At 37.9% G+C, this 27007-nt stretch overlaps 1 long non-coding RNA gene across 2 annotated transcripts in view; it reads left to right on the top strand.

Annotated features, from left to right (window-relative positions):
* LOC102152020 overlaps positions 1-27007 on the top strand; it is a 190942-nt gene that overhangs the window by 114506 nt on the left and 49429 nt on the right. Inside the window, exon 4 of one of the 2 annotated variants that reach the window (XR_005361299.1) lies at positions 9460-9557. This is a non-coding gene — a long non-coding RNA (uncharacterized LOC102152020). Of the gene's footprint in view, positions 1-9459; positions 9558-15439; positions 15550-27007 lie in introns of those variants that run through there. The other variant, XR_005361298.1, reaches the window with a different exon arrangement.

The raw sequence follows: 27007 nt of genomic DNA on the forward strand, positions 1-27007 counted from the left end.
TGAGATGAGTACTTCAGGGTAAAAAGGTGCACGAAGGGTGGTTTCTTACTTTTCAGAGTTTATAATCTAGATGAAGAGATGAAACTCGATCGCTTTTTCCTTTTCTTCCTTCCTTCCTCCCTTTTTCCTTCCCTCCCTCCTTCTTTCCTTTCTTCCTTGTCCTTCCTTTCTTCCTTTTTTTCATGCTTGCCTTCCTGCCTTCTTTTCTTCCTCCTTCTTCAGTTAAATAAAATTAAGCAGTGCAAAGGCAGTGAGATTGTGAAGATAAGTGAAATATGAAGGTTTCTGATCACACAACAAGCAATAATTAAGTGATAAATTATCTGGCACGGAATTGAAGCCTGGATTAACAGCGAAGGCCTTATGGAAAAACCATTACACATTTAAGGACTATTTATTATTAGTAATAATAACATGGAAGAACTCTCATAAATATAGGACATCTTAATTTTAGGATATTAACTAGCAAAAACAGGACTTTCACCTGGATTAGATAAAAAAATGTAGGTCATATGTTGGTAATTAGATAGATTAAGGGGTGATTTTTGAGGTTACGAATAAACTAGGATTGTGTACAAGTGAATAGAGTTTTCTAGGAATATATGATAGGACTGTACCTTTAACCTTTATTCATCAATAGTTGCATAAAGTCATATAAAGCTGGTTTATCTAAATTATAGACCATGGAACAGGATCTTATTAGACAGCATATGACAGCAAGGTTCAATGTGAACATGCAAGTATAAAACTTCTGAGTCAAAAATAATAAATAGTTTGAATTTAGGTTAAAAAAATGGATGCAGATAGCACTAGGGCAACCTGCTTTGATAGGCTGGAAAATTCTTGGAATTGTAGTTGTCTGTGTGTCATTGCTGCTGAAAAACTAATCAAATACCTTATTCTCCATCAGTGGAAAAAGATCATGGGCCAAGCATCTCCTGAAAATAGCATTAGCTAAATCACATGTAAAGTCTAATGTCCAATTCTGTGTCCCTTACATTCAGAAGGTCACATATAATACCACTGGTGATGTTGCAGAAAACATATCACACAGAAACTAGACAAGAGATAACTATACAAAAAATATGAAAAACCACTTCAAAATTTTGAAAGATCATGAAAGAGTGAATAGGTTTACTTTTTCTTGTTTCAGAGGGCAGAAACAGCAAGAACAGATACAGATTTGGATGAGGTGAATTTGGACTCAAATCAGAGAATTTTCAGTTTCTTATTCTAGAAAACAATTGAGGCAGTTTCCATCATTTACAAACAAGGTGCCCTTTCACTGAAAGTATTCCAACAAAGTCTAGGTAGATGGTCATTTGTCAGAGATGTAATTAAATGAAATCCTGGATAAGTGGGGAGCTAGAGGAGATTATCTATAAGCTTTCTTCTCAGGCCAAGTCCAAACACAGTCTTATTTTGTATCTTCTTTTAGTAGAAGAAGTTAATAAAATATTGACTAAATTAATAGATTAATACTAGAATTATGGGAAGGGAAGTAGAAGACTATTGAATCCTTTTTCTACTGTGTTGTTCCTAAGAACATAAGGAAAATTTTGGTAGATATCTTGGAAGTTGTTTTGAATTGATTTATGCCAAGAATGGAATCCTTTACTTCATTTTAGTCCCAGGTTAAAAGGGAACTAGTACTTCATTCTACGCATTCTTTTTAAGTAGTTAATTGTCATATTGCCTCATGTGGAACAAATAAAAAGAACACCTAATTGTTAGGCTTCCAGTTAAGGTATTTGATTCCCCAAATACTGATGCTTAGCAGGCACAGAGCACTTTATATTTGCCAAGTTATTAATTTGTCTTCATAACTTCATAATAACCATGGAAAAGCAATGTAGTGATATCTTTACTTAGCAGATGAAAAAACTAAGGCCACCAATATGCAGAGTCATAAAGTCTACCATTTTTCAAGAGACTTGATGTGTTTTCTTGTTTGTTTTTGTTTTTGTTTTTTGCTGGGCTTGATACTGTGTTTCCAGATGGCGACAAGGAGCAGAGTAGTTGATGTGATTCATTCCTTAACATTGCCCTAAACATTAAGCTGACTTTTTTTCTGAGTCTCATTTTTTGAGCTTAGCTGATAATTTTATGGTTATTATAGGAATAATACTTTTTAAAATGTGTAACTCATTTTTGTTGCCTATAAAGAAGCTTCACATTATTAAATATCATTTAATAGATAAAATTAAATAAGTGTTCTTAAGTACCCTGTGTGCCTCAAACAGTTGTTTTTATAAATCCAAGGAAAAAAATCAAGCGAACTTGTTTACCATTGGCTGAATAAAGTTGAAGTTCAGATGACATAGTTCTGATAATTTATTAGTTGGCATACAGCATTATTTTAAATTACTGCATTAGCACTGACTCATTTAGAATAGCATCTGCTGGAAGACCACCAAAGAATCCCAGGGATTTGGTGCAGTCACTACGATGACAGTAAGCCACAAATCGGCAATCTCTGGGGCTGGCAATTTTATTGAAACACATTATTATTTTTTTTTTCAAAACTTCAGCAGAATCTATAGCAGTGATTTCAAGTTTTCAAAAAAATTCTATATGCCACTGTTGCTTACTTCATATTACTCAATACTGTCAGGCTTTTAAATTTTTGCTGGTTTAATGGAGATAAAATTATATCACATCAAAGCCTTAATTTGCCTTTCATTGGTTGTAATGCAATTGTGAATCTTCTAAAATATTTATCACCATTTGTGTGTTCTTTACTGTGAAATACCTACCTACTTATGTCTTTTGCTCATTTTCTTTTTTTTTTTTTTTTTTTTTTTTTAATTTTTATTTATTTATGATAGTCACAGAGAGAGAGAGAGGCGCAGAGACACAGGCAGAGGGAGAAGCAGGCTCCATGCACCGGGAGCCCGATGTGGGATTCGATCCCGGGTCTCCAGGATCACGCCCTGGGCCAAAGGCAGGCGCCAAACCTCTGCGCCACCCAGGGATCCCTTTTGCTCATTTTCTATGGGTTATTTATCCTTTATTGATTTGCTGAATTTTTAAGTATATCATGGAAAGTAAACTTTTTTGGTTACATATGTTATCAATGCTTTCTCTAAGTTTATGGTTGTTTGTTTGAACTTTTTTAATGAAATATTTTGCTAATTATTATTTTTCTGAGTGAGGAATATATGCTAATAATTTATTAAATAGCAAAGTCAAAATTTTTTTAAAGATTGAGTGTTCCACTAAGTTTAAATCATGCCTATCTAGAATAGAAGCCTTGCTTAATGCAGGACAATTAACAGTGGTACGTAACAAGTTAACCAAAAAAGTGGGGGATCCCTGGGTGGCGCAGCGGTTTGGCGCCTGCCTTTGAGCCCAGGGCGCGATCCTGGAGACCCAGGATCGAATCCCATGTCGGGCTCCCGGTGCATGGAGCCTGCTTCTCCCTCTGTCTGTGTCTCTGCCTCTCTCTCTCTCTCTCTGTGTGACTATCATAAATAAATAAAAATTAAAAAAAAAAAGAAAAAATAACCAAAAAAGTAGGCAACATAAAACATGATAAAATAAGATATACAACTGAAAAAAAAAACCAGATGTGTAAACATACTGAAATAGTTTTGGTAAATACAGCTTGAATATGGAATGAGTAAAGATAGGTCACTAGCTTCTGAAAGTCGGCCTATAGTCATTATGTTCTGCTGAGGAAATGTTCTGCTAGTCATTTAATACGAACATTGGCAAACTTATCAGCTTTGCCCTATGTAGTTAGTAGGTTTTGGGTTCTTGTTTAAGAAATCCTTCTTTGCCAGTGGTGATAAAGATATTCTCTTCTATTTCTAAAAAAATTTTGAGATCTGCTTTTCACATATATGTATTTAATCCATCTAGAATGTACTTTTGTAAAATGAAAAGATCTGATTTTTTTTCCAAATGGATGATCAATTTTCCGAATACAATATATTGACTAGTTTTTTGTTTCCTCAATTATCTGCAATATCATTGTCACATGTGGGTATATGTGGACCTATTTCTGGACTCTGTCTCTGTGTGGCAAAAAGGTTTGTTTCTGTTTGGTCCAGGCCTGGGAGAGGGCTCCCAGGTGGTCAGAAAGCTGCCTAGTGGCTGCAGGGAGAGCCTCAGCCCGAGGCCCTGCCACCAGGGTGGTGCCAGAGGGGCCCCTCAAAGCCTGTGGGCTCCGAGGCTCCCGAGGGTGCTGGAGGATGGGCGTTAGTGACGAAGTTTTGGAATACAGGTGAGGTCCAGAGCCAACCACCAAGAAAGAATTCTTGAGACGTCTTTGGTGCAAAATGGTGGTTTTGTTAAAGCCCGGGGACAGGACCGTGGGCAGGAAGAGCTGCTGCCCGGGCCTGGGAGGGGTGGCTGGTTATATACCTGGCAGTTGGGAGGGGTTTGAGGAGAGCGGACTCCCTAAGGAATTTGGAAGCAAGGTTTCCAGGACCTTGAGGGGGCCAGCTGTTGTTGGGGAAAAGGTCACCTATTACCATCAAATAAAACCTGAGCCCTGAGGCCCTTCGGATGTGTATCGGGGCCATGTGCTTGGAGGACGACGGCCCACACGTCTCTGGGGGTTTAGAGAGAGCACGTGTCTAAAGGAACTTTTGTATGTTAAAGCAGGCTCACAGGATCCCGGGGGCGGGCTAGGATTGCCCTTGGCCCTTAGCGAGGTATGGACACTGAGGCAGTTGAGTCCCCGGAGGGATGTCCCTTGGCCTGTTTCAAGGACTCGTGCACCTGCTGCCCAGGCCCCTGCCGCGTCCTCAGCGGGCCCATGTTCCCCCATCATTAGGACGAGATGCCCCCAGCCCAGCCCGGGCCGCCCGCCAGGTGAGCCAGGGGGTCCCCTGCGGACCCAGCTTGTGCAGGAAGCCGCGGAGGGGGGACCCTGCGTGGGGGGGGGACCCCGGGGGGCAGACGGAGGGGTGGGGCAGCTCGGCCCCAGGTCCCCCGCGGCTGGTGCAGCGTCCGGGGCTGGACCCCCGCGACTGGGGAGGGCGGGGGCGCGGGGCGGCCTCCCCCGGGGGTCCCGCTGGCCGGTCTGGGGGCGGGGGGGGGGGTCACCCCTCGGAGCCCAGCGCCAGGCAGGCGGGGGCTGGTCCCGGAGGCGGAGGGGGCCCAGGAGGTGGTTCCCGAGGTCGGGCCTGGGGTGGGGGGTGGGAGTAGCAGGGGCCCCGGACGGTCTGTCGGTCTGTCCGGTGCTGTGGGAGCAGGACATGGATCTACAGAACTGCTGGGCATACTGCCTTTGATTATATTTTTAAAATTAATTTTTATATTTTTGCCCAAATATGTAATTGGCTTAATTAATACAGTTTGATTATAAGCCTTGATTTCTGATAGGAATATTACACTTACCTTGACCCTGCCACCACCCCTTCTGGGAATGTCTTGGCTGTTTTCAGCACCTTGCATGTATACAAATGCACATCTCAAATATTTCCTTTGGATTTTGAGTGGAATTTTATTGTCTCAAGATTAATTTTGAGGAAAACTGCTATTTAAACTATGCTACTCTATCCATGAACCTGCTATATTTCTCAACTTATTTAGTCATTTAGAAATGTTTTTTCAATGACTTATGGAATCTTCTTTTTCTTCTTAATAATACCTTTTTGTATTTTATTTAGTTCAGGCCTGAATTTTTTGGTTTCTGAAATGCCTTTACTTTTCTTTTTTTTTTTTTTTTTTTTTTTTTTTTTGAGGATTCTTTCCATTGGGTATAAAATTTTATGGCAGCAGGTATTTTAGTGTCTTGAAAAATCCTTCCATTGCCTTTTGGCTTTGAGTTTATGTGTGTGTTGGCAGAGCAGGGAAGTCAACTGTTGGTCTCACTGAAATCCATTTGAAGGTATCGTTTTTCTCTAGCTGCTTATAGGATCCTTGGTATGCTTGGATATGATATTTTTAATATCTCGAAGTTGGTAGTACTTTTTGAAAATATGCTTTATGTCAACAGCTTTAGAACATTCTCAGTTATTTTCTTAAATAACATTTTAAAAATATTTATTTGAGAGAGAAAGCATGAGTTGGGGGAAGGGGCAGGCAAAGGGAGAAGTAAGTAGGCTCCCTGCTGAGCGGAGAGCTGGTGGTCAGCCTCCATCCCAGGACCCTAAGATCATAACATGAGCCTTAGACAAATGCTTAACAAACTGAGCCACTCAGGTAACCTTCAAATAACATTTCAACTTTCTCTCTGTTAACTCTTCTAGGGCTTTAATTAGATAAAGGTTAAACATTTTAACTGCATTGACCATATTCTTATACTCTTCTGTTTTTCACCCTATACTTTTTCCCCTCTGTGCTGTATCCTGAGTATTTTCTATTAATGTATTTTTGTTTATTGACATTGATATTTCTATTAACATAGTGATATGTTTCCTAATATATCTTGGGTATGTTTGAGTATGCTAAATCACTAGTAGTCCCTCTGATTTTGTCTAGTCTTCAGTTAATTCTAGCCATGAAATTCTTAAGTATGATTATATTTTTCATTTCTGAAATTTCCAATGTTATAGTTTACATTCCATGCTAAAATTGTTGCTCTTATTTTTTATTTATATGAAGATAATGAGCATAGTTATTTTTAGGTTGCTAGATGATAATGCCATTATTCAGATTCTGTGGATCTGTTTCTATGTTCTATTATTTCTCTTAAGTTTTGATTACATCATCTTGCTTACTTATATGTTTAGTTGCTACTTTTTGTTTTCATTGTTAAATCATCATCTCTGCATATAAAAAAATAGAGAGATAACTTGAGGCTTAGAGTGATATTATTTTCCAAGAGAGAAAATTTGTTTATTTCTGACAGATGGCTAAGAGCATTTGTCATCAAGATTTACTTTAATTCAAATAGGGATTTCAATCATTTGTGACTAGTTTATGTTTTGTTCAGCCCTATTCCCAAGCCCAGGAGATTTGCCAGTCCCTCCCCACTTCGCAGATTCTGGCCTTGGATTTCTTTCCATCTAGGCTCATGTGACTGTTAAGATACCTGCTCAGCTTCTCTGTCAACTCTTTGTTCTGGAAATACAGGCAGCCATAGAGGAAACTAGACTCAAATGTAGATTGATTACTCTGTGCGTTTATCTTCTTTTGGGTTTTGACTTCATGATTCTTCACTTTCTTGTTGTATTTCCTATGAATTCAAACATAATTATGCCCATATTTACTAGTTGTTTTAAGTAGGAGAAATGTTCTGAAATATCTAGTTTACCAGTATCAGAATTCCCTTCCACAAAATTTTAAAGTTCAATGTGTGTGTATGTGTATTATTTCAAAATATTTTATTTAGCTTTCATATCTGGTCATTTTTGATAGTGTCTTGTTCATTGTTCACATATCTTGATTTTTTTCTCTTTTTAAAACATTCATAGTTATTTTACATTCTATAACTAATATGTTCAGAACTCTAAAGGCCTTAGGGTTTGAAACTGCAGTTTGTTTCTGCTCACTCTCCTAAATAGTGGAGTACTTCTTCGTGTACCTGGTAATTTTTTTTATTATGAAGTCATATTTTGTTGAACTTCTTCTGTGGACATCTTGAGGGCCTAATATGAGGGTGCTTTCTTCCAGAAAAAAATCTGGTACTTGCTCCTGACGGGTATTGTTAGATACGACTAAGTCGATACCACTGAAATATTTCAGCTCAGGTTTCTCTGGATGAATGGTTAGTATATATTTGAAATTGTGACCTGAATGGTAGTGTAAGGTTATGGGGTCAATTCTTAGGAGAAATAATTATTGTGTGTGTGTGTGTGTCTGTGTGTGTGCGTGCGCATGTGCATGCATGTATGTGCGTATGTGTTCCATCTGATGAAGACAGACAGGTTTCTGATAGGTTTCTATTAGTAGTATGCAGATGTTTTTAATGTGTTTTTAGTAGTGTTGTAGCAACTTTGAGATCCCAAATTAATGAAGTCCATATGTCATGGTCCTTTACTGGGTTGTAGCTGTGAATACATATCCTAGAGTCTTTGGTAAAGAAAAATACATCCAATACATCCAAGGGCAGATGAAATAGCATATTAATAGTGAAGTAAAACAATTCTTTAATCCAGAAATAATGCAGAGATCAGGTGGGTAATACAAAGGCATGAAGTTGTTAAAAGTAAGACAATAAGACATGGTAGACACACTGTCTGAAAGATGAAAATTTAAATTTAAAAAAAGAAGGTGTCCAGGAAAACATCTAGAAGTATTTGACTCAGACTGTTTTTCGACCTTTACCTACACTCAGCCCCTTCCTTGATAATACACTTTAAGTAGACACTTAAATATATGTTAACATTTCCTAATATACTGTGGCAGTGTTCAATTTGACATCTGTATGGGATCTATAACAGTCTGGCTTGCTTAGGCTCATGTATTTAAAACCCTATACCCAGTATAGCCTTTGTTCCACATTTCTTTTTTCAAGATGCAGAAACATCTTTAGCATACATTAAAAATAATGGTCATGGAGCAAGGATTTCCTAATCATAGTACATTGACAGAGTTTGGATAAAGGATCAATTGTATAAATTAGGGATTCTAGAGGTTAAAATTAGCAGTATTCATGATTTAGAGAACAAAAGTTACTATTAAAACATTGTGTATAAAATGCTTCCACCACTAATCCATATTATATGATGATGAGAGAAATGAGGTGAAATAGAAGATTAATGAAAAAATCAATGGTAATTTCTGTCTTCTTACTAAATAAGAGTCGATTTGTATCATCACTATTAGCATCTAAGTATAAATGGGAATAAGATCAGGTCTAGAGGGAAAAGTTGTGTTGAATTTTATAGCTCAGTGTAGGCAAAATGTAGTGCTTAATTCTACAGCTTTCCACTTACGTTGTGGCCACACACTATTTTTTCCATCTCTGGACTAGATATTCAGTAAATTCTTTCTATATATCAAGAAAAAATGCTGCAGAAATATATTTCTTATTTAATTTCTACCATTCTTTTAAATGGTAGTTTGCAGAATGCATCTGGGTGTACAGCTAATGACCCATGAGCAATAAGCAACTGTTTAAGTAAAATGCACTATGAAAAAGCTTTTACCAAACAGCATTTTAATATTTTAAATAGATTTTCCATTGCAGGCTTTTTGTAACTGGATTAGTTCTCTGATGTGTTCTGACAGAGCTGTGGTTAGGGATACTCCATTAACTTTGTCTGTCATCTTATTTTCCCTAGTATCCAGCAGAACACCCTTATATTTCATAATTTGTATTGCTATCAGTGCTGATTTGTAAATGTGCAAATTATAATTAACAGTGGCTACTACTTCTATTAAATATTAAATCATTCTTGCAGCTTATATTTTCCACAGCAGATGGAGCCCTGTAGTATGCAAATAGAGTTTCCTTACATTGTCAGCAATTTTTAACCTATATTTTAGTTTAAAGAATACATTTGTTTCTTTTTGCTTTATGTTTTCTATAGCATTTAGGTTAATATTTATTTATTGCAGATTTTCTTTCTACCAATAAGAATTTCATGGACTATTACATCCCAGTGCTGTGGTTTTGTTTCCCTTCATTAATAGCTCCTTAATCATCTAGCTTGCTTGTAAGTATGAGAGCTTGTTATTTGTACTGATACTGCAGTATTGCATAAGAAGCATTTGGTTATATTTTAATATGTACAGCAGAAGCAGAAATGTTGGGTACACCATCGTAGGTTTTAATTTGAAATCCAATCTATGTGCACATTTTTCCCCCAGAATAAGCAAACGCATTTAAGGTTTTATATTGTGTCTTAAACATTCTATTAAATGTCATCAGCCGATTCAGGAAAATGTATTGCAAAAATATTAGAGAAGTATAAAATGTGTAAATGTAATAGATGCTTGGGACATGGAGAGGAATGTAAAAGTCCAACATTTATCAGGTAACCATAAACCACTAAGAAACATTGATAGAAAGTAACATTTTTATGATATATAGTATCTTAAGCATGAACTCTTATTTCTGGTATTTATTGCAGTGCTGTTGTATTAGAAAAACACTAATCCAGAATTATAGCAACCTTTCCTAACCATGGGTTCCTAGAGTATGAATATTTTGGTTATGGAGCAAGTTCTAACTTTCTTAACAATGAAAGGATATATACTCTTTAAACCCGCTGGAATCAGAAGGTTGTTTCCTTGACAGGTTTTTAATGGCAAGTTAAGACTGCCGGGGAAACCATAGAACTCAAAGGCATTAACTGACAAATTAAGCAAAGAGTAATGAAAACTTCGATGTGTTTGAATCATCATTCATTGAACTGTAATTGCCTTAGCAGCAGAAAATTAAATTGTAACAAGTAAGGGTCTTGACACTTCCCGCAATTTCTAAAAAAAAAAAAAAAAAGTTTGTGCATGCCATGGAGGATAAACAGCAGTCACATGAAATACTGGATGTGAGTCTTTTTAATTAATTAATTTTATTTATTTATTTTTTGGACTCAGCCATTCAATAAAACACAAGGTTAGTATAACAGCCTGCTTTCTAGATTATTTAACATTGAAAATTTTGGTCTGTAGCAGATAATACAGTTATAAATAAAGTCACATTCAAGATATAGGACCTGTTGGTTTATGGAAACAAGTAGAAATGACCTGCCAATTATATGATCTCCTTCCTCCCCCACTTCCTGGAGGAGGAAGAAAGATCAGGAATATGCAGGGTAATTTTTTTTTTTTTTTCAGATTTTGTCTTTATAGGTGTCATTCAGGGGTTCAGTTGAAAGTGTATTAATTCATTTGTGACTGGCCGAGGAAAGTAATCTCCAAGTAGCAGGTTTTTCTTCCAAGAAAAGGAATATCTTTGTTCTTGCTGTTTTTAAGTAGCATGAATACAAGAGAGCATACAGGGCACTCAGAAAGAAAAGCCTATCTGTTTTTCTGTGGATATCCTATAGGCGTCAAAACAGAGAGTACACAAGGCTTTATCAAACAACATTTTAGATTAATTGAAAGTTATAGTTATGGAACCCATAAGAACAGCCTGACCAACCTCTCTCTGAACTGTAGAGATTGTGAATTTCCCAGCAGATAATTCTTCAGCTTTGGGTGGGAAGCTGTGATGAATGTTTGAGTGGGAAAATATGTGTCTGAGTTAGAGCATCTGCTTTCATTACTTAGTTTTCAAGAGGACATTGCAAGTCAAGGAAATGAGTGGGTTTTATCCTGGAAAAGATCCAGGGGAAACTAGATCTTCTGAAGACAAAGGAAGAGCAGATTTCGGCAGCTCTGATTTTAGGAGTGGTGGGCAAGACAGTGGGATGAGGACTCATCATGTTGGTCAGTGTGAGCTCTGCTCATCTGGAGCAGTGTCCTCCCTCAGCACTGTGGAGTCTTGTTCAGGGTTAATTCCTTTTAAAACCTCCCATTGAAATCTTCCAAAATGAGGTTCCCGAAGAGAATGCCTTTGCCTCAGGAAGCCATGCTTAACAGGGATCTCCTGAAGAGAAGGCCTCCACAGGACATTTGTAAAAGCCTGGATGAAGGAGCATAATGGGAACATGCAGAACAAAAGGAACTAGACTCGGGTGTGCAATTGCAGATTCGAAGTTTAGGGAAGTCTCTCCATAAACAGACTAACTCTCAAGGTCAAGTAATTTCATTAACAATTAATAAGCCTCCTATGTTTGGAGGGGTTTTGTATACTATTCAGATAGTCTATATTTCTATAGCTTGAAAAAATAAAATAAGGCCTGGTACAATGGTGACAAAGACAGCATGTGTTAATGTCTGTATGAAAATCTGTCATAGCAGTGGAGACAGTCAGGCTGGTTTCTATCCCCTCTTCATTCAGGGACAAAGGCTAAGAATGGAGGCTGAGCTGAAGTGGAGAAAGGAGAGGGGCGGAATGGGATAGGCTGTTTTGTTTCATTTTGATTTTGAATGCCTATGGCAGGCAGCCTTTGGGAACCCCATACTACTAGTAACTTTTCATATTTGCTAAGGTCAGTGTCCTTTCTGGACATCATTTCGTTTCCTATGTATCTTTGTACCTTTAGCCAGCATTACCTACACAGCCAGGCATAGGTCTCCTGATTTTCCATCAAAACTCTAATACTTAAGATCTGTTATTATGGCCACCATGAGACTAAAGTATAAAATGGACCAAGTGGAATTTGTAGTTCATTCCCATTTTGTTGGATCCTTCTGTCTGATGAGATTTTCCCCTCACCTCCTTCAAGAAGCCCAGTTACAGCTATCCTCTCCAGAGACATACCTCAACATTCAACCATCCTCTTGTCCTCACCTACGTGTATAACTTCTGTGGCCCATGCCCTCAGTACCTTGTTAGGTTTATTTAATCTTATCTGGTAAATTAAGTAAGATACTATTAACTGGTAAGGGTATTTGGATAACATTTGGCTTTTGATAGAAATTTTATTCACATGGGCCAATAGACCTGTGCTAAGACCAGTAGGACAGGAATATCCTTTGTTTCTCTTCTAATCATCAATCTAACTACTTTGACTATGAGGAGCTTTGGCCTTCTACTTAAAGTCCTGAGATTATGTAAGGCCCCAAAACCAGTGCCTTCTTTTAAAAAAAGTGAAATAAACATAGCATATCATCTGAAATAAAGGTGGTTCAGGATTTGTAAACTTATACAAACCTAGTGTTAGGTGTAATAGAAAGTAAATAGTAAGTCTAAATAAAATTACCCTTTAGGGGATCTAACTTTGCAAAATATGTACTTTCTTTGACCTCTTCATATACCTCATGTTCCATTTGAATTTTTAATAGATTCTGCTTCTGAAGACTCTGTTTCTTATAGATACACATATTCTGTGGAAAGCTTAACTTGAGAGAAACTCCATGCAAAGAGCTTTGTTTCTGGTGGGTTGCATGATCAAATAAATTTGCAAAATGCTGTAGATGCTGTATTTTTAAAATATGTATATTTTAGATTTTACTTATTAGAGAGCTTTCAAGAGCTCATGGGGAGGGGCCGAGGGAAGGAAGAGGGGGAGAAAGCAGGACAAGCCAACTTGACCCCAGGACCTTGAGATTGTGACCTGAGTGGAAACCAAGAGTTGGATGCTCAACTGACTGAACCACCCAGGCACCCCAACATTATCTAAATTTTGAGGATTTACAATGTGCGTTAGTTGTAGTAAAGACTCTGAGAAGTCCGTTAGTGAAAAAGCCTGTTTGAATTTGTTTAACTCAACATATCCTAAAGGCATATTCTTTTGTGTACAACATTCTGGGGGACTAGTTTCCCAATTAATACAATTGTGGAGGATGGAGCAGGGCATGATGCTGTGGACATCTACTTGTACTCTAGTTATTTTAGTAGAAGTGAGGGAAGAAAATGCTATCTTGGAAGATGATGTAAGCAGCACCAGTATATACACCCATTTGTTTTCAACTCATTCAATTATTCATTAAGAATTTGCTAAACACTAACCATATAAACAATACTGAACCAGGAGTTGAGGATCTTCCCCCCCATAAAAGAAAGCCAAAGTCCAAACATCAAAACAAAACAAACAAAAATAAACTAATCTATGTTGGGAGATACTTCGAAAATAAAAATATTCTAGATTGCACTTATGTGACTGAATCCATGATCAACAGTGAATAGATGTTGTCCAGTGGTTGGGTCTCAACTTCTTAGAGTTTGCAAGGTGTATTGGATGCTGGTAACTACTGCCTCCTCTAAGCTACATTTTATGCAGACACCCAGACTCAGTAGAGAACATATAAGCAACAAACATCACTTCGGAGACTTTTCATTCTGTTGAAGTTTTGACCTGGCAGTGTTACTTCCTTTCTCTGATATTGGGAAGAGAGCACAGGACTTCAGTTTGAATCCTGCCTCTATCTTTCATAGCTCTGTGGTTGGCTACAACCATAATATTGCCAAGGCAGAGACACTGAGGATCCAGTTATTAATATTTTCCTGGACTGAATCTGGAGGACCCTAAGAGAATCTAATGAAAATAGTTCTGTCCTTCATAAAGTATGAAAGTCTGTACAGATGTTAGGTATTGTTTTTATTATTCTTTTATTATTCTTAATCTAGTCAAATAATCAACTTGTAAGGCATTTTCTTACATATGTTCCATTTATTTTGTCCTTTAATCTTTATAACAACCCTGTGTTAGATAGTATAATTGTTCCATTTTATAGATGAGAAAAACTGAGGCTTCTAGAATTTAAATAATGGGTTTAAGTAAAACTTATACAAATTTTGACTGTGTTAGGTCTGTGCCATGTTCAGTAACTTTGGAATTTTTTTATTTGACTAATATTAAACACCTACTATGGTCTATATATTGTTTCAAGTTCTGTGTGTGCAGTAGTAACAAAATGTACTAAAATTTCTGTCCTTGTGGAATTTTAAATCCACAAGGGGGGAAGAGACAATTTTAAATCCTAGAGGGGAAGAGAGACAATAAACATAATAAATATCTATGCTATACAGAATGTTAGAAGGAAAAATAGAATAGGATAAGGAGTAATTGGGAGTATGGGGAGAGGGTATGAGATAATTTTAAATAGGCAGGACGGAGTTGCCTGTCAAGATGGTGGCTGTTGAGCAAAGATTTGAAAGAGATGAGGTAATGAATCATATGGCTATTGAAGAGAAGAATGTTCTGATTAGAGGGGACAGATAGCGCAAAGGTTCTGAGGTGTGAATATGTTGGACATGTTTGAGGAACAGTGTGTCCAGTGGAACTGGAGTAAAGTTAGCAAGGAGGAGGGTAAGAAATTGGCCAGAGAGACCAGATTGTATAGGGCGTGCACACCACTGCCGAGGCTCTGGCTTGCACCCTTCATAGAATGGGAGAAAGGGAAGAATTTAGAAGAGAGACATGATCTGATGTATATTTTGAAAGGATTGCTTTGGCCATTTTGTTGAAAGTACACTGTAGGGGTTAAAGGTAGAAGCAGGGAAATCAAAAACTGCTCATTTCTGGTACAGAACGAAGTGAATTAGAACGTGCTTCCAAATCTCATTTGCTGTACATTAAACTCAGTTAGTTCATTTTCCATATAGCAAAATGAGTAAGCTGGGGAGGCTTGTTTGAACACCTATTTATCTTGGCCAAATACTTTCTTCTAGCATCTTGAAGTCATTTATTTGGCCATGTTGGTACTATAAGCAAAATGAGTTTTTCTATAATAGTGACATAAATCCTTAACTTCCAATAGAAGATTGGATTAAATAGGATTTGGGTGGGGGGAAGGTGGACGGGGGGTGGTATATTCCAACTACTTCTTATCAAAACCAGTGTAATTTTAAGTACAGACTGAGTAGTGGTTTGAAACATCATCTATCCAGAGTCCGCCTGAGGGTAGAATATAGGATTCATAGTGGAGTATCATCAGAAACTACCCTGCAGAATTGGGATCAGAACCATGATCTTTTGAAAACAAATCATGGAAGAAGTCATGGAATCCTGACACAATGGGAATTGTGTCTCATTTTGAGTCACTACTGGTATTATCCAATCCCTAGCCTTCAGATCCATACGACTGACCCTGGATGGGGAATTTGATGCTGTTATTCTTATGGAACTGATAGAACTGGAAATCACATAAACTGTAGTAAGCTCATTTATTGATATTTGAATAACTTTATGGACCATGCTTGGGTTAATGATAGGGCAGAAATGCCATTAAATCAGAATACTATTAGTTAATCCACTGGTGACATGCATTAGTGATACTTGAAATATTGTACAGTAGTGAGGACTTTTGTAGTTTTAGCTCATCCCCCTATTAAGATTTGTAGGTGTTTCTTACATGAACTTAATTTTCTCCCTTCACCCTCAGCGAATGACTCAGATCCCTTTAACCTACCAGGAGACACGCTTGAGAAGGCTTTCTGTTAATGGAACACGACTGCTGTGTTCTCTTTCAAAATGCAATACAGTTACTTTGGAATTACAGGTCTACTATGTGACAAAAAACATCCTCAGTTGAGATGGAGATTGCACAGTTTACTGGAAATGTGAATAATACTTCCTTTATTTACTCTAGGGTTCATGGTTGGGAGTAGAAGCACAGCAAAGAGAGGGGACTGTTCAAGAAAGTATTGGATTAATCTGAGGTCCTTCCCCTTCATAACTGATTTATCTTTTGCTGAGAATTCATCAGTTCCATATCATGGAAGATATGCTCAGGAAATGACAGCTACCTGTTAGAAATATCTTTGGTGCTCACCCTGACAGCACGTATACTAAAACATTGGAATGGTACAGAGGAGATCAGCCCCTGTGAAAACAAATTCATGAAGCATTCCATATTTTTAGGCTAAAGTTATGGTGGTAATGATCTTGTAATAATTACATATAGCAAATCATCAAGTTGTACACCTTAAAATACAATGTTAGGTGTCCATTATATCTCAATAAAACTGGGAAAAAAGGGAAATATTTGTGTTTGGAGGCTGGAGGGAGGGCCATAGGGTCAGATAAGCAGTCCCATCTTTTGAAACTATAGACAAGAGTTCAGCAAGAAGCTGAAAATGCAGTATACTGTATTAAACACATGTGTAGGTACCTGAAATCTGGCATCCTTTTAAAACCAAGTGGTTAAGAGGGTGTAAATGTTAGTATTCCATTGCCATCCCTGCCACCACAAATCTACAGCCTACTATTTTCCTACCATACATTTCCTAATGATGCTTCTGTTGATAGAAAGCCCCAGTCATTTTTTATTAATGGATGCTGTGACTTCTTCTTACTCTCTTTCCATTGGCACAGCATTTACTGATTAAGGATGCTGGGTGAGTCAGAATATTCCTTGCATAATGATTGGTTACTTGGAATGGGTACCAGCTCTTCCTTTGTGATAAAGAACAGTGTATATAAATAAGGGTAAGAGATTTTCTTGATGCTCAAGGTCTTTGGTCTGAGTTACAGACTATAAATTTCCTGGACCACATCTAGATGCAGGACTTCCACCGAAGTCAACAGAAGTTTTAAAAAAAAAATAATGGCAGGAAAATGCACTATTATTATTTATTATTATTTCTTTTTGACTGCTCTGAAGATAATTTGGTGCATAAAGTATTGAAGAAGTTTTGGGTTTTTCCAGTGACTCATTTTCATGCAAATGTTTATCACATTTCTGGGTATTGTTTTCCTCTATCATATATATTTCCATCTTCCATGGGTAAATCAACATCTTCATCCATATTGCACATTCAGCGGCTGTAAATTCAGCCTGTATTCTCATTAAATGTTACGAATATGTGATTTTCATTTATGATTTTAGCGGGTGTTTCTGAAATTTCTACAGCAGCATCTGGCCAGGAAATAGTGTCTGTGAATCAGAATTACTACACCTAATTTTATTTTTCTTCTGTATACTCATTTCTCTAGTCCTTTCCTAGCCAACAGGAGACAATGTGGATTCTTTTCTATCCTAATTCTCAGATACCTCTCTCATGTATAGACCTTAGGTTTGATTTTGCTTTTCCTGTTTTGTGTGGTTCAGGGAACAATGGAAGCAAATTCTGAGTCCCCGCCCCTTCTTCCCTGCCAGCACTCACATCTAAGCCACCGCTGTGGTTTAATCAGACCTGTGCAAGCACCTTCTAAGAGGTTTTTCACTACCTTCAGCTTTAGTCCCTTCTAATCTCTTGGTGCCGCTGTTAGAATGATCTTTTAAAAACACAGAGATGATTCTGCATCTCCCTGCCTAAAACCCTTCTTATTGTCCTCAGGATAAAGACCAAATTCTTGGACTTGGCTTCTGGAGCTCTTCATACTCTGGTCCTGACTTGCCTCTGAGGACGATTGTTCCGCCCTCTCTTTCCCTCTATGCTCCAACCACAGGGCTCAGCTTTCAGACCCCAACAATATCACTTTCTTCACTGCCAGACCTTTGTATGTGCTCTTCCATTTGTTTGGCTCACTGTTCTACTTCACCTGCTCCTGGATATATCCTACTCATCCTTTGGCTTAAAGTCCCCTCTTCTGAACGGCCCCTCTTACTGCCATCCATGGACTCTCTATTCCCACTGGATCCTGCACTTGACCTTTCAAAACAGCCATCACTCCTGTGACTTTTTGGTGCCTATCTTCCCCAACAGATTGGTCTGATCCCAGCACCTTGCACATAAAAGGTGTTTGGGCACCTAGTGGAAATGTAATGGATGTTTGCTGACTTCACTTTAGTATTGTTCTACTACTGACCTTGATTATTCTCTTCCACTATCCTTGGATATGCGTTTGTCTCTTTCCAAGGAAACAATGGGATGCTCTTCTTTTGAAATTGCACAAGTACTCATTGTCTTTTATCCTTCTTCTCTGGAGTAGCTTCCTGAGCTAATTTTCACTCTGAGAGCCCAGTTTGCTTTGGAGTGACTGGAACATCCATGTGTGAGTGGAAGACTACTAGCCTGAGAGGAGAGGCTTGAGTTTGAATTCACCTATGACATTAATTGGGCTTTTAACTCTGGGCAAATTGTTGAATCTCTATGGTTATTATTCCCCTAGGCCACAAAATGAGAGGAACAGACTGGATACTGAGAAGCCATTTTGTGTACTTTAGGGGAGATTTAGCCCATTTAGATAACATGATTGAAAGGTGAACAAATGGAAATTCAGCACATCTTATTACAGTGAATGCTAGATTTTGATCTAGAGAGGGCTGAAGACAGGCTGTTTCCTCTAGTATGTGCCTTTTCCCCATTGCTCTGTGATTCACAGAAGCCCTGAGCAGTTGTGACTCAGAAGAGAGAGCTGATGACAGACATATATGAAACATGCTCTCACATGGATTAGTGACAAGCCAGGGTAGTATATGGCCACATGGTAGAGGTTGGGAGGGTAGGGTGGAGTGATGGGGGGTGATTGTTATTGTCTGCCATATAATCATAGTGTCTTTCCTTATATAATAGTCACATTGCTAAAGAGTGTTTAATGCATAATTAGTGAAAAGGCATAAGATTTACAATTAGTCTAATTAAGGTATAAATTCCAGCTCCATCACCTTAGTCTGTGTGTGTTGTGTGTGTATGTGTGTGTGTGAGAGAGAGACAGAGAGAGAAAAAGAGAGAGATCAATCCAAGGCAATGAATTTGATTTCTATAAGTCTCAGTTTCCTCCTCTGCACATTTATGACAGTAACTCTGTCATAAAGTTGTTTAAGGATTTTATAAGATAATATGGCTTGTGTCCATTTAGCATGCCTTCTGTCTTGTGATAATACTTCTCTAGAGGAACTGTTCCTTTTTACTTACTGACCCTGATGTGAGGTCAATCAAGTAGTAACTGGGTGCTCTTTGGAAGCCTACTCCCAATATCCTGAAAGCGAGGGATCTGTAGATAAATTGAGCCTGAGCAATCCGAATATAGTCCTGGATCTTTGAAACTGAAGCTGAAGTGAGGCTTTCTGGTGGTGATGGTGAGAAAATGCAGACTCAGAAGCTGCTGGCAGCTGGGGTGCTACCTTCTTAGAGATTCCTGATTTGCAGAAGACATGGATGTAGGTGAGGTAACTGAGAGAAAAGATCCTGGTACCATCACATCTTTCTTTCTAGCCATTCCCAATTACACTTTTCCTTTTCCTTGTCATCTGAGTCAATAAATTCACCTTTTTGCGTAAGCCAGCTCAAATTGCATGCCTTTAATTTACATATCAAAGAGTCAGGACTAATAGAGTAGCATACTGTAGATCCTGAGGGGACCTTAGTTCTTTTCTTCACACAAATATGATCTTATTTTTTTGTTTCCTCTTAGGATAAGTCCAGGCATTATCAGTTGAAAAAATCAAGAGTTCCTATATTCCAAATTCCAAGTTTTTAATATATTAGTGATCTCTCCTTTTGCTTTCCTCCACAGATTCAGCTACTAATCTAAACAATATTTTTTATACTTTGGGAGCTTTAAAATATAACAGATGTGGATATTTAAATATACTGATGTATATTATTGCAGAGTATAAAATTGGTACAATATTTCTAGGTGGCGCTTTTGTTATAAGTACCTAAAAGTTTTGTTTATACTCTTTTACTCATGAACTCCATTTTTGGTACTCCATCCTGTTGAAATAAGCCTGAATATGAACGATGCTATATGTACAAATATATTTATTGTAGCTTAATTTATAAGGATGAAAATAAAACAATGAATGTTAAAATTTTAGAGGCTATTTAAATTGCATGTAGCCTTTTAAAGAATTTTTATAATATTTGATGACATGAGAAAACTCTGATATATTTTTTAGAAAAAATAGAGGCCATAAAATAATATATACAATATAATTCTGATCTACAGTACACACACACACACAAGTGTGTGTGTTCAGAGTTACATGGCAAAAATACCAACAATGGTTCTTCTCTAGGCAATTGCATTACTTAGTGTATGGAAAACATTGTGACTGATTCTCCAGCATTCATCCCATTATCCCCCCATACCTCCACACCATGTGCAGCAGCCAAGCAATTTGGTGACATTGAACTTCACCTTGAGTTCCATTGGTGGTCGATCACTGTGTGAGATCAATCAGCATGATCCCATCCCTCTAGTGATGGTTATTAGGTTAGATGTGGACACATATCCAGGCATGAGCCATTTAATGAAAAGCATTATTTTGGTGTTAATGTCTAGTTCAGAGATAGGCAGATAATTTCATTGGATATAATCAGAAAAAGTTGAAAGACTTTTGTGGGTAGGAGATACCCAGTCTCTCTCCCTGACATGGATAAGGACACCTGGAGTTCTAGGTGATATTGGAAGAGATTTTATGATCTTAGGGGGAAGTTGGCCTTAGTGAACTATCACAGGGAGGACAGAGCAGAGGAGGCATGAGACCTTTTATGTGGTGGCATTGTTACATTTCTGAATCATAACATTAAAGTCTGCCCTAATTTTAGAATGAGCTAACATATTACCTAATTAATTAGGCTAGGTGGCATTGAGGTTTTCATTACATGAAAATAAAATAGATCAAACTTAAATTATTTTCATTTTGTTTCTTCTTTTCTATTATTTTTAAAGATTTTTTTCCATGGAACACATATTCCTTTTATAATTAAAGGTTTTTTATTATAAAAATTGCTATTAGCCAAAAACTGGCAAAGACCCATTAAGTCAGTGTGTATTCTTCTCTCCTTTTTCACTCTCCCCCTTCTTCTGAACCTCTTTCAATTCTCTTCCCCAAATTCCCACAAGAGCCAGAGAAGCCAAAAAAATGTCAAAATTTTGTCACTCCATTAATTAGGAGACTTGAATTGGGCGAGGCACAACCTACATTCTGTGAAGTTGATTGGCAAGTGACTGGCAGAGGTACCTTCTTGCTAATGGGGCAGTGGCAGAGATGAGATGATCACCACTGTTTATTAGCATATGGCTCATTCTAAGTCTGTGTGTGGAAACCTGGGAGGATTCAGAAACACTGGTTATCACATGCTGACCAAAGAAACTCCAAAGCCAGGCTCTAGAACTCCCTTGCAAACGTGACAGTGTGATCAAAGGAAGCAACCTCATGAGCAATATGGATTGCTAATGCTAAAGTAAATTTAGCCTAGACTTATATTCACATCTAATGAGTTGCAGTCACATCAAATTGATTACGATTTATAAGGCATGATGCATTGGAGAGAGGGTACTTTTTGAGAGAGGTGAGCCTGTAGTAAATGGTGAGCATGGAGATGAGTAGCTCCAAATTCTATTGAGAAGGTGATTCAGAAATGGACCCGGAGAGGAACAAGGGAGCCAGTGGCGGCATCTTTAAGATATCAAGTGGACAGCTGTAATAAATCCTGCCTTGGGGAAGAAGAATGCTCCCTGGCAGTATCGGTCTAATGATGGCACCCCTATCTCTATTTCCCCACACCCCATTGCTCCTGGGTCCAGATTATATGCACTGTGGGGCTGCCATTAACTAGATGTGGAATCTTAGGCCAGCCACTTAACCTCTCTGTCCTTGAGTTTTTTCATCTGTAAAAGGGCTGAGAATAGGTCCAAAGTACTTCTAAGGATTCTGTGTGCTCTCCTGTTGGTCCATCCTCCTGCCTGTCTGCACAAAGCAGCCAATGAGGGAAACCTCAGGAGCCTGTGCACTCTGCAGCACAGTGTTGATTCCCCTGCTGGTGAGGAAGGCAGCCTCCCAAAGTGGTGCTCTCAGGGAGGCAGGGGGCTTTTGAAGTTGATGCTGCTCTCCTTGCAGCTGCTCTGCAGAGGGGAAAAAACCTGGATTTTAAAGAAGCAAATGGTCTTTTTTTTTTTTTTTTTTTTTTTTTAACAAAATTAACTCACAGCTGCAAGCAGCACAATGAAAGCACATTTTAAAATAATCAGATGCTTTTGGGGCCTCCTTCTGCTGCCAGAACAACTTCAGTCCGAGCTGTTGCAGACTGCCTGTCAAGGCTGCAGCCTCAGGCACCAACTGTCCAGGGGTGAAATGGGGCCTAAAGCTGTTGATGTCAGAAAAGAGGCTGAAAGTTTTATGATCTTGGGGACCCTAAAGGCCTCAGCTGTTTGTTTGTTGTTCTAATTAGGATGCATTATATATATATTTGAAAGGCATCTGACAGCTAATAGGTTGTTTTTAAAGGGTCATTTCATTAAACACTTTTAAAAAATGTTTAGAGATTTTTTACATTCCATTTAATCAACTAATCTTTATTTTATAACAGTAATAAAATGTGAGCCCATGCAGTTACTGAAAGGTGCTTGAGATGACCAAGGTCTAAAGTCAAGTTAGTTTCTGAACTTCTACCTGTACTTGGTACATTGATTTTAAGATAAGGTTGCTGTGTATTTAGAGAGTTGTTTACAGTACTCTACTCCACCATAATGTGTCTGCATAAGAATTTCTGCATGTTGTTTAGGCTGCTAAGTTAACCTCAGAAGAAAAAGAAGTAATGGAGTTGAATATTTTGAGAAAAGCTTAATGAGATATTTAACACGTTGAAGAGGCCAACTTTGTCTAAGAGAATTAAGATAATCATCATGAGGAGCTGAAGGCCAAGAATCCCCTTGGTAGCTAGGGCTGGGTACAGGGATTTATAGTCAGGTGACCTCAGGGCAAATTTTTTCCAGGCCATCTATTAATGGTGTGACCCTAAGCAGGGCCCTGCATCTTCTAGATTTCTTGCCTGCCCAGCAGAGATAATAATCACTACTTTATGTGATGTCTTGAGGACCAAATAGGAGTGCCTAAATATAGTGCTTATATTAAAAGTCTGGCCTGACAAATCTTTATTGAGCATTTACTATGTTTTTAATAAATGCTTCCTTTTCTTTATATTAAAGCCCAGATTTATCAGTCAAGTCTCAGAAGGATGAATGGGTTTAGCATCTCCTGAAAATTGGAAGAAGAGATGTAGGACAAATGAAAAAGCAATAGTGCGTAGAAAACAATGGGCTTTTTCACTTCAAGATTAAAAATATCACCAAGTTGAAAAACGTTTTTATATAAACTAAGGGATGCTCTATATTTAGGAGGTTTTAAAGGAAAACCAGGGAAAAATTGAAACTGATCTAATCTCTTGAGATTGTGGTTTTCAAAGTAAATCACGTGTTTACGTCAGGGCCAGGAACCTGGCTGTAATTGAAAGACAATTTCTTTGTTCTTATTATAATTAGTAATGATACCATCTTATTTTGGATTTCAAAGACAGCCAGATTACTACTGTCATAATTAAAAGTATTGGCTAGAACCCATTTATGTGGTTAAGGCCTGAACCTGCCTTTCTTTAACTGGGTGGTTATAACAGCAATGATAATAATAATGTCACAGTTGTTCTAAGCTCTGTACATATAATAACTCATTAATACTCATAACAACTCTTGTGGCAGTTAATTTCTCATCCTGTATTACAAGTAAAGAAAGAAACTGAGACACAAAGAGTTTTTAAATGACTTATCCAAGATCATATAGTTTAGTGGTAGAGGCAGAATTTGGAGAAAGGCAACTGGCTCCAGAGTCTAGACTTAACCCACTTATTAGAAGATCATTTTTTTTAAACCGTGCATTACGTGTCACAAGCTGTCTTGAATCATGATAAGTCATACTAAATACTTAAAATCTGGGTTATATATTTATAGTTTGGAACAAACATATTCCTTAATGTTTGTGGTGGTATTAACAATTGGTATCTAGAGAAGGTACATTTAGGAATATACCAATTCTTCTATTATGCATATAGATGTATATGCACAATATTTTTTATTGTGATATTGCTGTTTGGTTTCTTTGTAAGTTGGAGAAAAGTCCATCGTGTCACAGGGTGTCAGCCACTCATAAGTCAAAAACTCTCATTCACAAATATATCTGTTACATTGTGAGTACAGTACAAGATGCAATTTCAAGAGACTAACGGGAATTTCCCTTTGACAAACCTTTATTCCTTTTTTTTAAAAATAAATTTATTTTTTATTGGTGTTCAATTTGCCAACATATAGAATAACAAACACCCAGTGCTCATTCCATCAAGTGCCCCCCTCAGTGCCCATCACCCAGTCACCCCCACCCCCCACCCACCTCCCCTTCCACCACCCCTAGTTCATTTCCCAGAGTTATGAGTCTCTCATGTTCTGTCTCCCTTTCTGATATTTCCCACTCATTTTTTCTTTCCCCTTTATTCCCTTTCACTATTTTTTATTTCCCCAAGTGAATGAGACCATATAATGTTTGTCCTTCTCTGATTGACTTATTTCACTTAGCATAATACCCTCCAGTTCCATCCACGTGGATGGAACAAACCTTTATTCCTGTCTTTAGAAACTTAAGGGCTAATGAGTCATGTCACCTAAAAACTGAAAGAACAAAGAAAATGAAAATTGCGGAATACATGCCTATGTATACTATAAATAAAATCGAATAAACTATTCTGTTTCTAAATACCTCTCAAATCCATTTCCTCTACCCAGTCCTGGCCCTTTACTTCCCTGATCCTAACTCTGATCCTTATCACTTGCTCATACTGTGTAGCAATAGCCTCCTATTTGGTTACTCTTCTTTTAATATTTTCCATTTTACATAATATTTCCAGGTGATCCTGATGAAACAGAATAATTACCCAATTGCTGTTGCTGAGAACCTTCCCCTGACTCTACCTCCACATAATAAAGCTTGAACTCTTTAGAATGACATAGAAGGCCCTGTATAAAATCCTCTGATTAGTTTTCCAGCCCTTTCTTTCCTGATACACTGTGCCCTTCATGCTTTACTCTTTCAAGCATGTGGAATGCCTTTTCTGCTCTTGTCTGCAGGGAGAAATCCAGTGAATGCTTTCAGACTGAATTGAACCATCACCTCATTGGAGAATCCTCCATTGACCACCTCTTTACTTGTCTCTTACTCAGAAATAATTTTCTCACCTCTGTGCTTCCATTGCACTTTATACAAACCTTTGTTATGGTCTTTCTGATGGTGCTTTATAATTCTTTGACTACATCTCGATCTTCCACTGGAGGAAGGGCTCTGTAATGTTAAGGATTGTATCCTCATGCTCTATCTGCAGTATCTAATGCAATGTCTGACACAGAAAGTGTATTCAATAAATGATTGTGATTGAGGGATGAATGGATCAATGGATGATGGAGCGAATTATATTGCTTAAATAGAGAATTTTGGAAATTTTCTCTAAGAGTCTTTAATGAACTCACTTAAATATCTGTTTAAATGAAATAGAACGCATGTCATGGACTAGTTGGCACAAAATCTGGGTCTGGTCCAAGACTATCCCAATTTGGTCCAGTGGCCTTGGACAGATCACATAACCTGTCAGTGCCCCACAATTCATCTGGAAGATAAGGATGCATGTATATAAACTCTCCAAGGTTGCCATTAGGATTGAATAAAAATAATTCAGGGTCAAAATACTTTTGAAAAATATAGATAAGGCGTTTCAGCAAAGCTTCTAATGACCAGACCTTATGTCTAATTCTGTGTCCAGGAGGCATAACATATATGCTTCTGTGCTCTTTATCACTCACGGTCATCTGCTTGTCCCTTTAATTGCTCTGGGTCATTGAAGATGCTCTAGAAAGTTACTTTTACCAGGTCAGTATGCTCATAAGCAGAATCTATAATTGCAAAGAGATTCTTAGAAAATATAGTACACATTCAGTACGAAAAGAGCATGCCTATATTAGACCATCAAAAGTCAAAGGCATAATTTGAAATGATGAACGTATCCATTTTAAGTTACACATTACTTTGCATAGTTAATATCACTGTAATTAGTCATAGTTCCTATAATTTATTGAAAAAGATGCTCATCCCCTCCAGTGTACTACAGTGATGAATGTTGGGAGAGCAACTTTGGAAGCTGGAATCAAGAAAATGAGTAACAGTTGGAGAATTAGTATGTAAATCAATAATACCCTTTCTTCTTCATCTTGAAACCAGGATTTTCATGGTACACGACAAAATCAGAGAGCTCCCACAAGTTAGAGCTGTCACCGCACCCCACAGAACTAGGCAGGCCGCTTCAACTGTAGGAAATGTTTAAAATCCTCTCAAACATTTGAGTAAATCTCTAGTAAATATTTAAACTCTGTATAACTAGTCACAAATAAATTAAGCTGATTTTATGCAGTCTCTCTAATTAGAAGGGCACAGCATTTGTTGAAACGTGATTAGTATTATTCATTAAGCAAAAAATTCTCATTTGTATCTTATTATCACTATTCTGCATAAACCAACACAATTTGTCATGAACTCCCTCATTTGCTGTATCCTCAAAAAGCAGATTATGCTTATTTTTCATTTGGACAGTGGAAAATCAAGCCAGGTGTTTGGCAGCACCAGAGTGTTCAGGTGTAACTGTGCCAGTGATGGAACATTACGAGCAGCGTGGATGAAGAATGAGGCATGGAGAATCTTGGGACTGAGGTGCCTTGAGGCCCATCCCTTCTGAGTGCCCCTGCTGATGAGACAGGTGTTGCACAGGGCTGCTGGGAGGGGAGAGGGAAACAGAAAAGAAACTTTTTTGTCATGTCAGATCTTTTCCCTTCCGTCAGAATCTGAAAATGCTTGCTTGAATTCCTGCAGCGTTCAAGCCATGGGCATGTGTGGTATAAAAGCACTAACAGCC

This window comes from Canis lupus, chromosome 6 (genome assembly GCF_011100685.1).
Source record: "Canis lupus familiaris isolate Mischka breed German Shepherd chromosome 6, alternate assembly UU_Cfam_GSD_1.0, whole genome shotgun sequence".
Taxonomy (NCBI): Eukaryota; Metazoa; Chordata; class Mammalia; order Carnivora; family Canidae; genus Canis; species Canis lupus.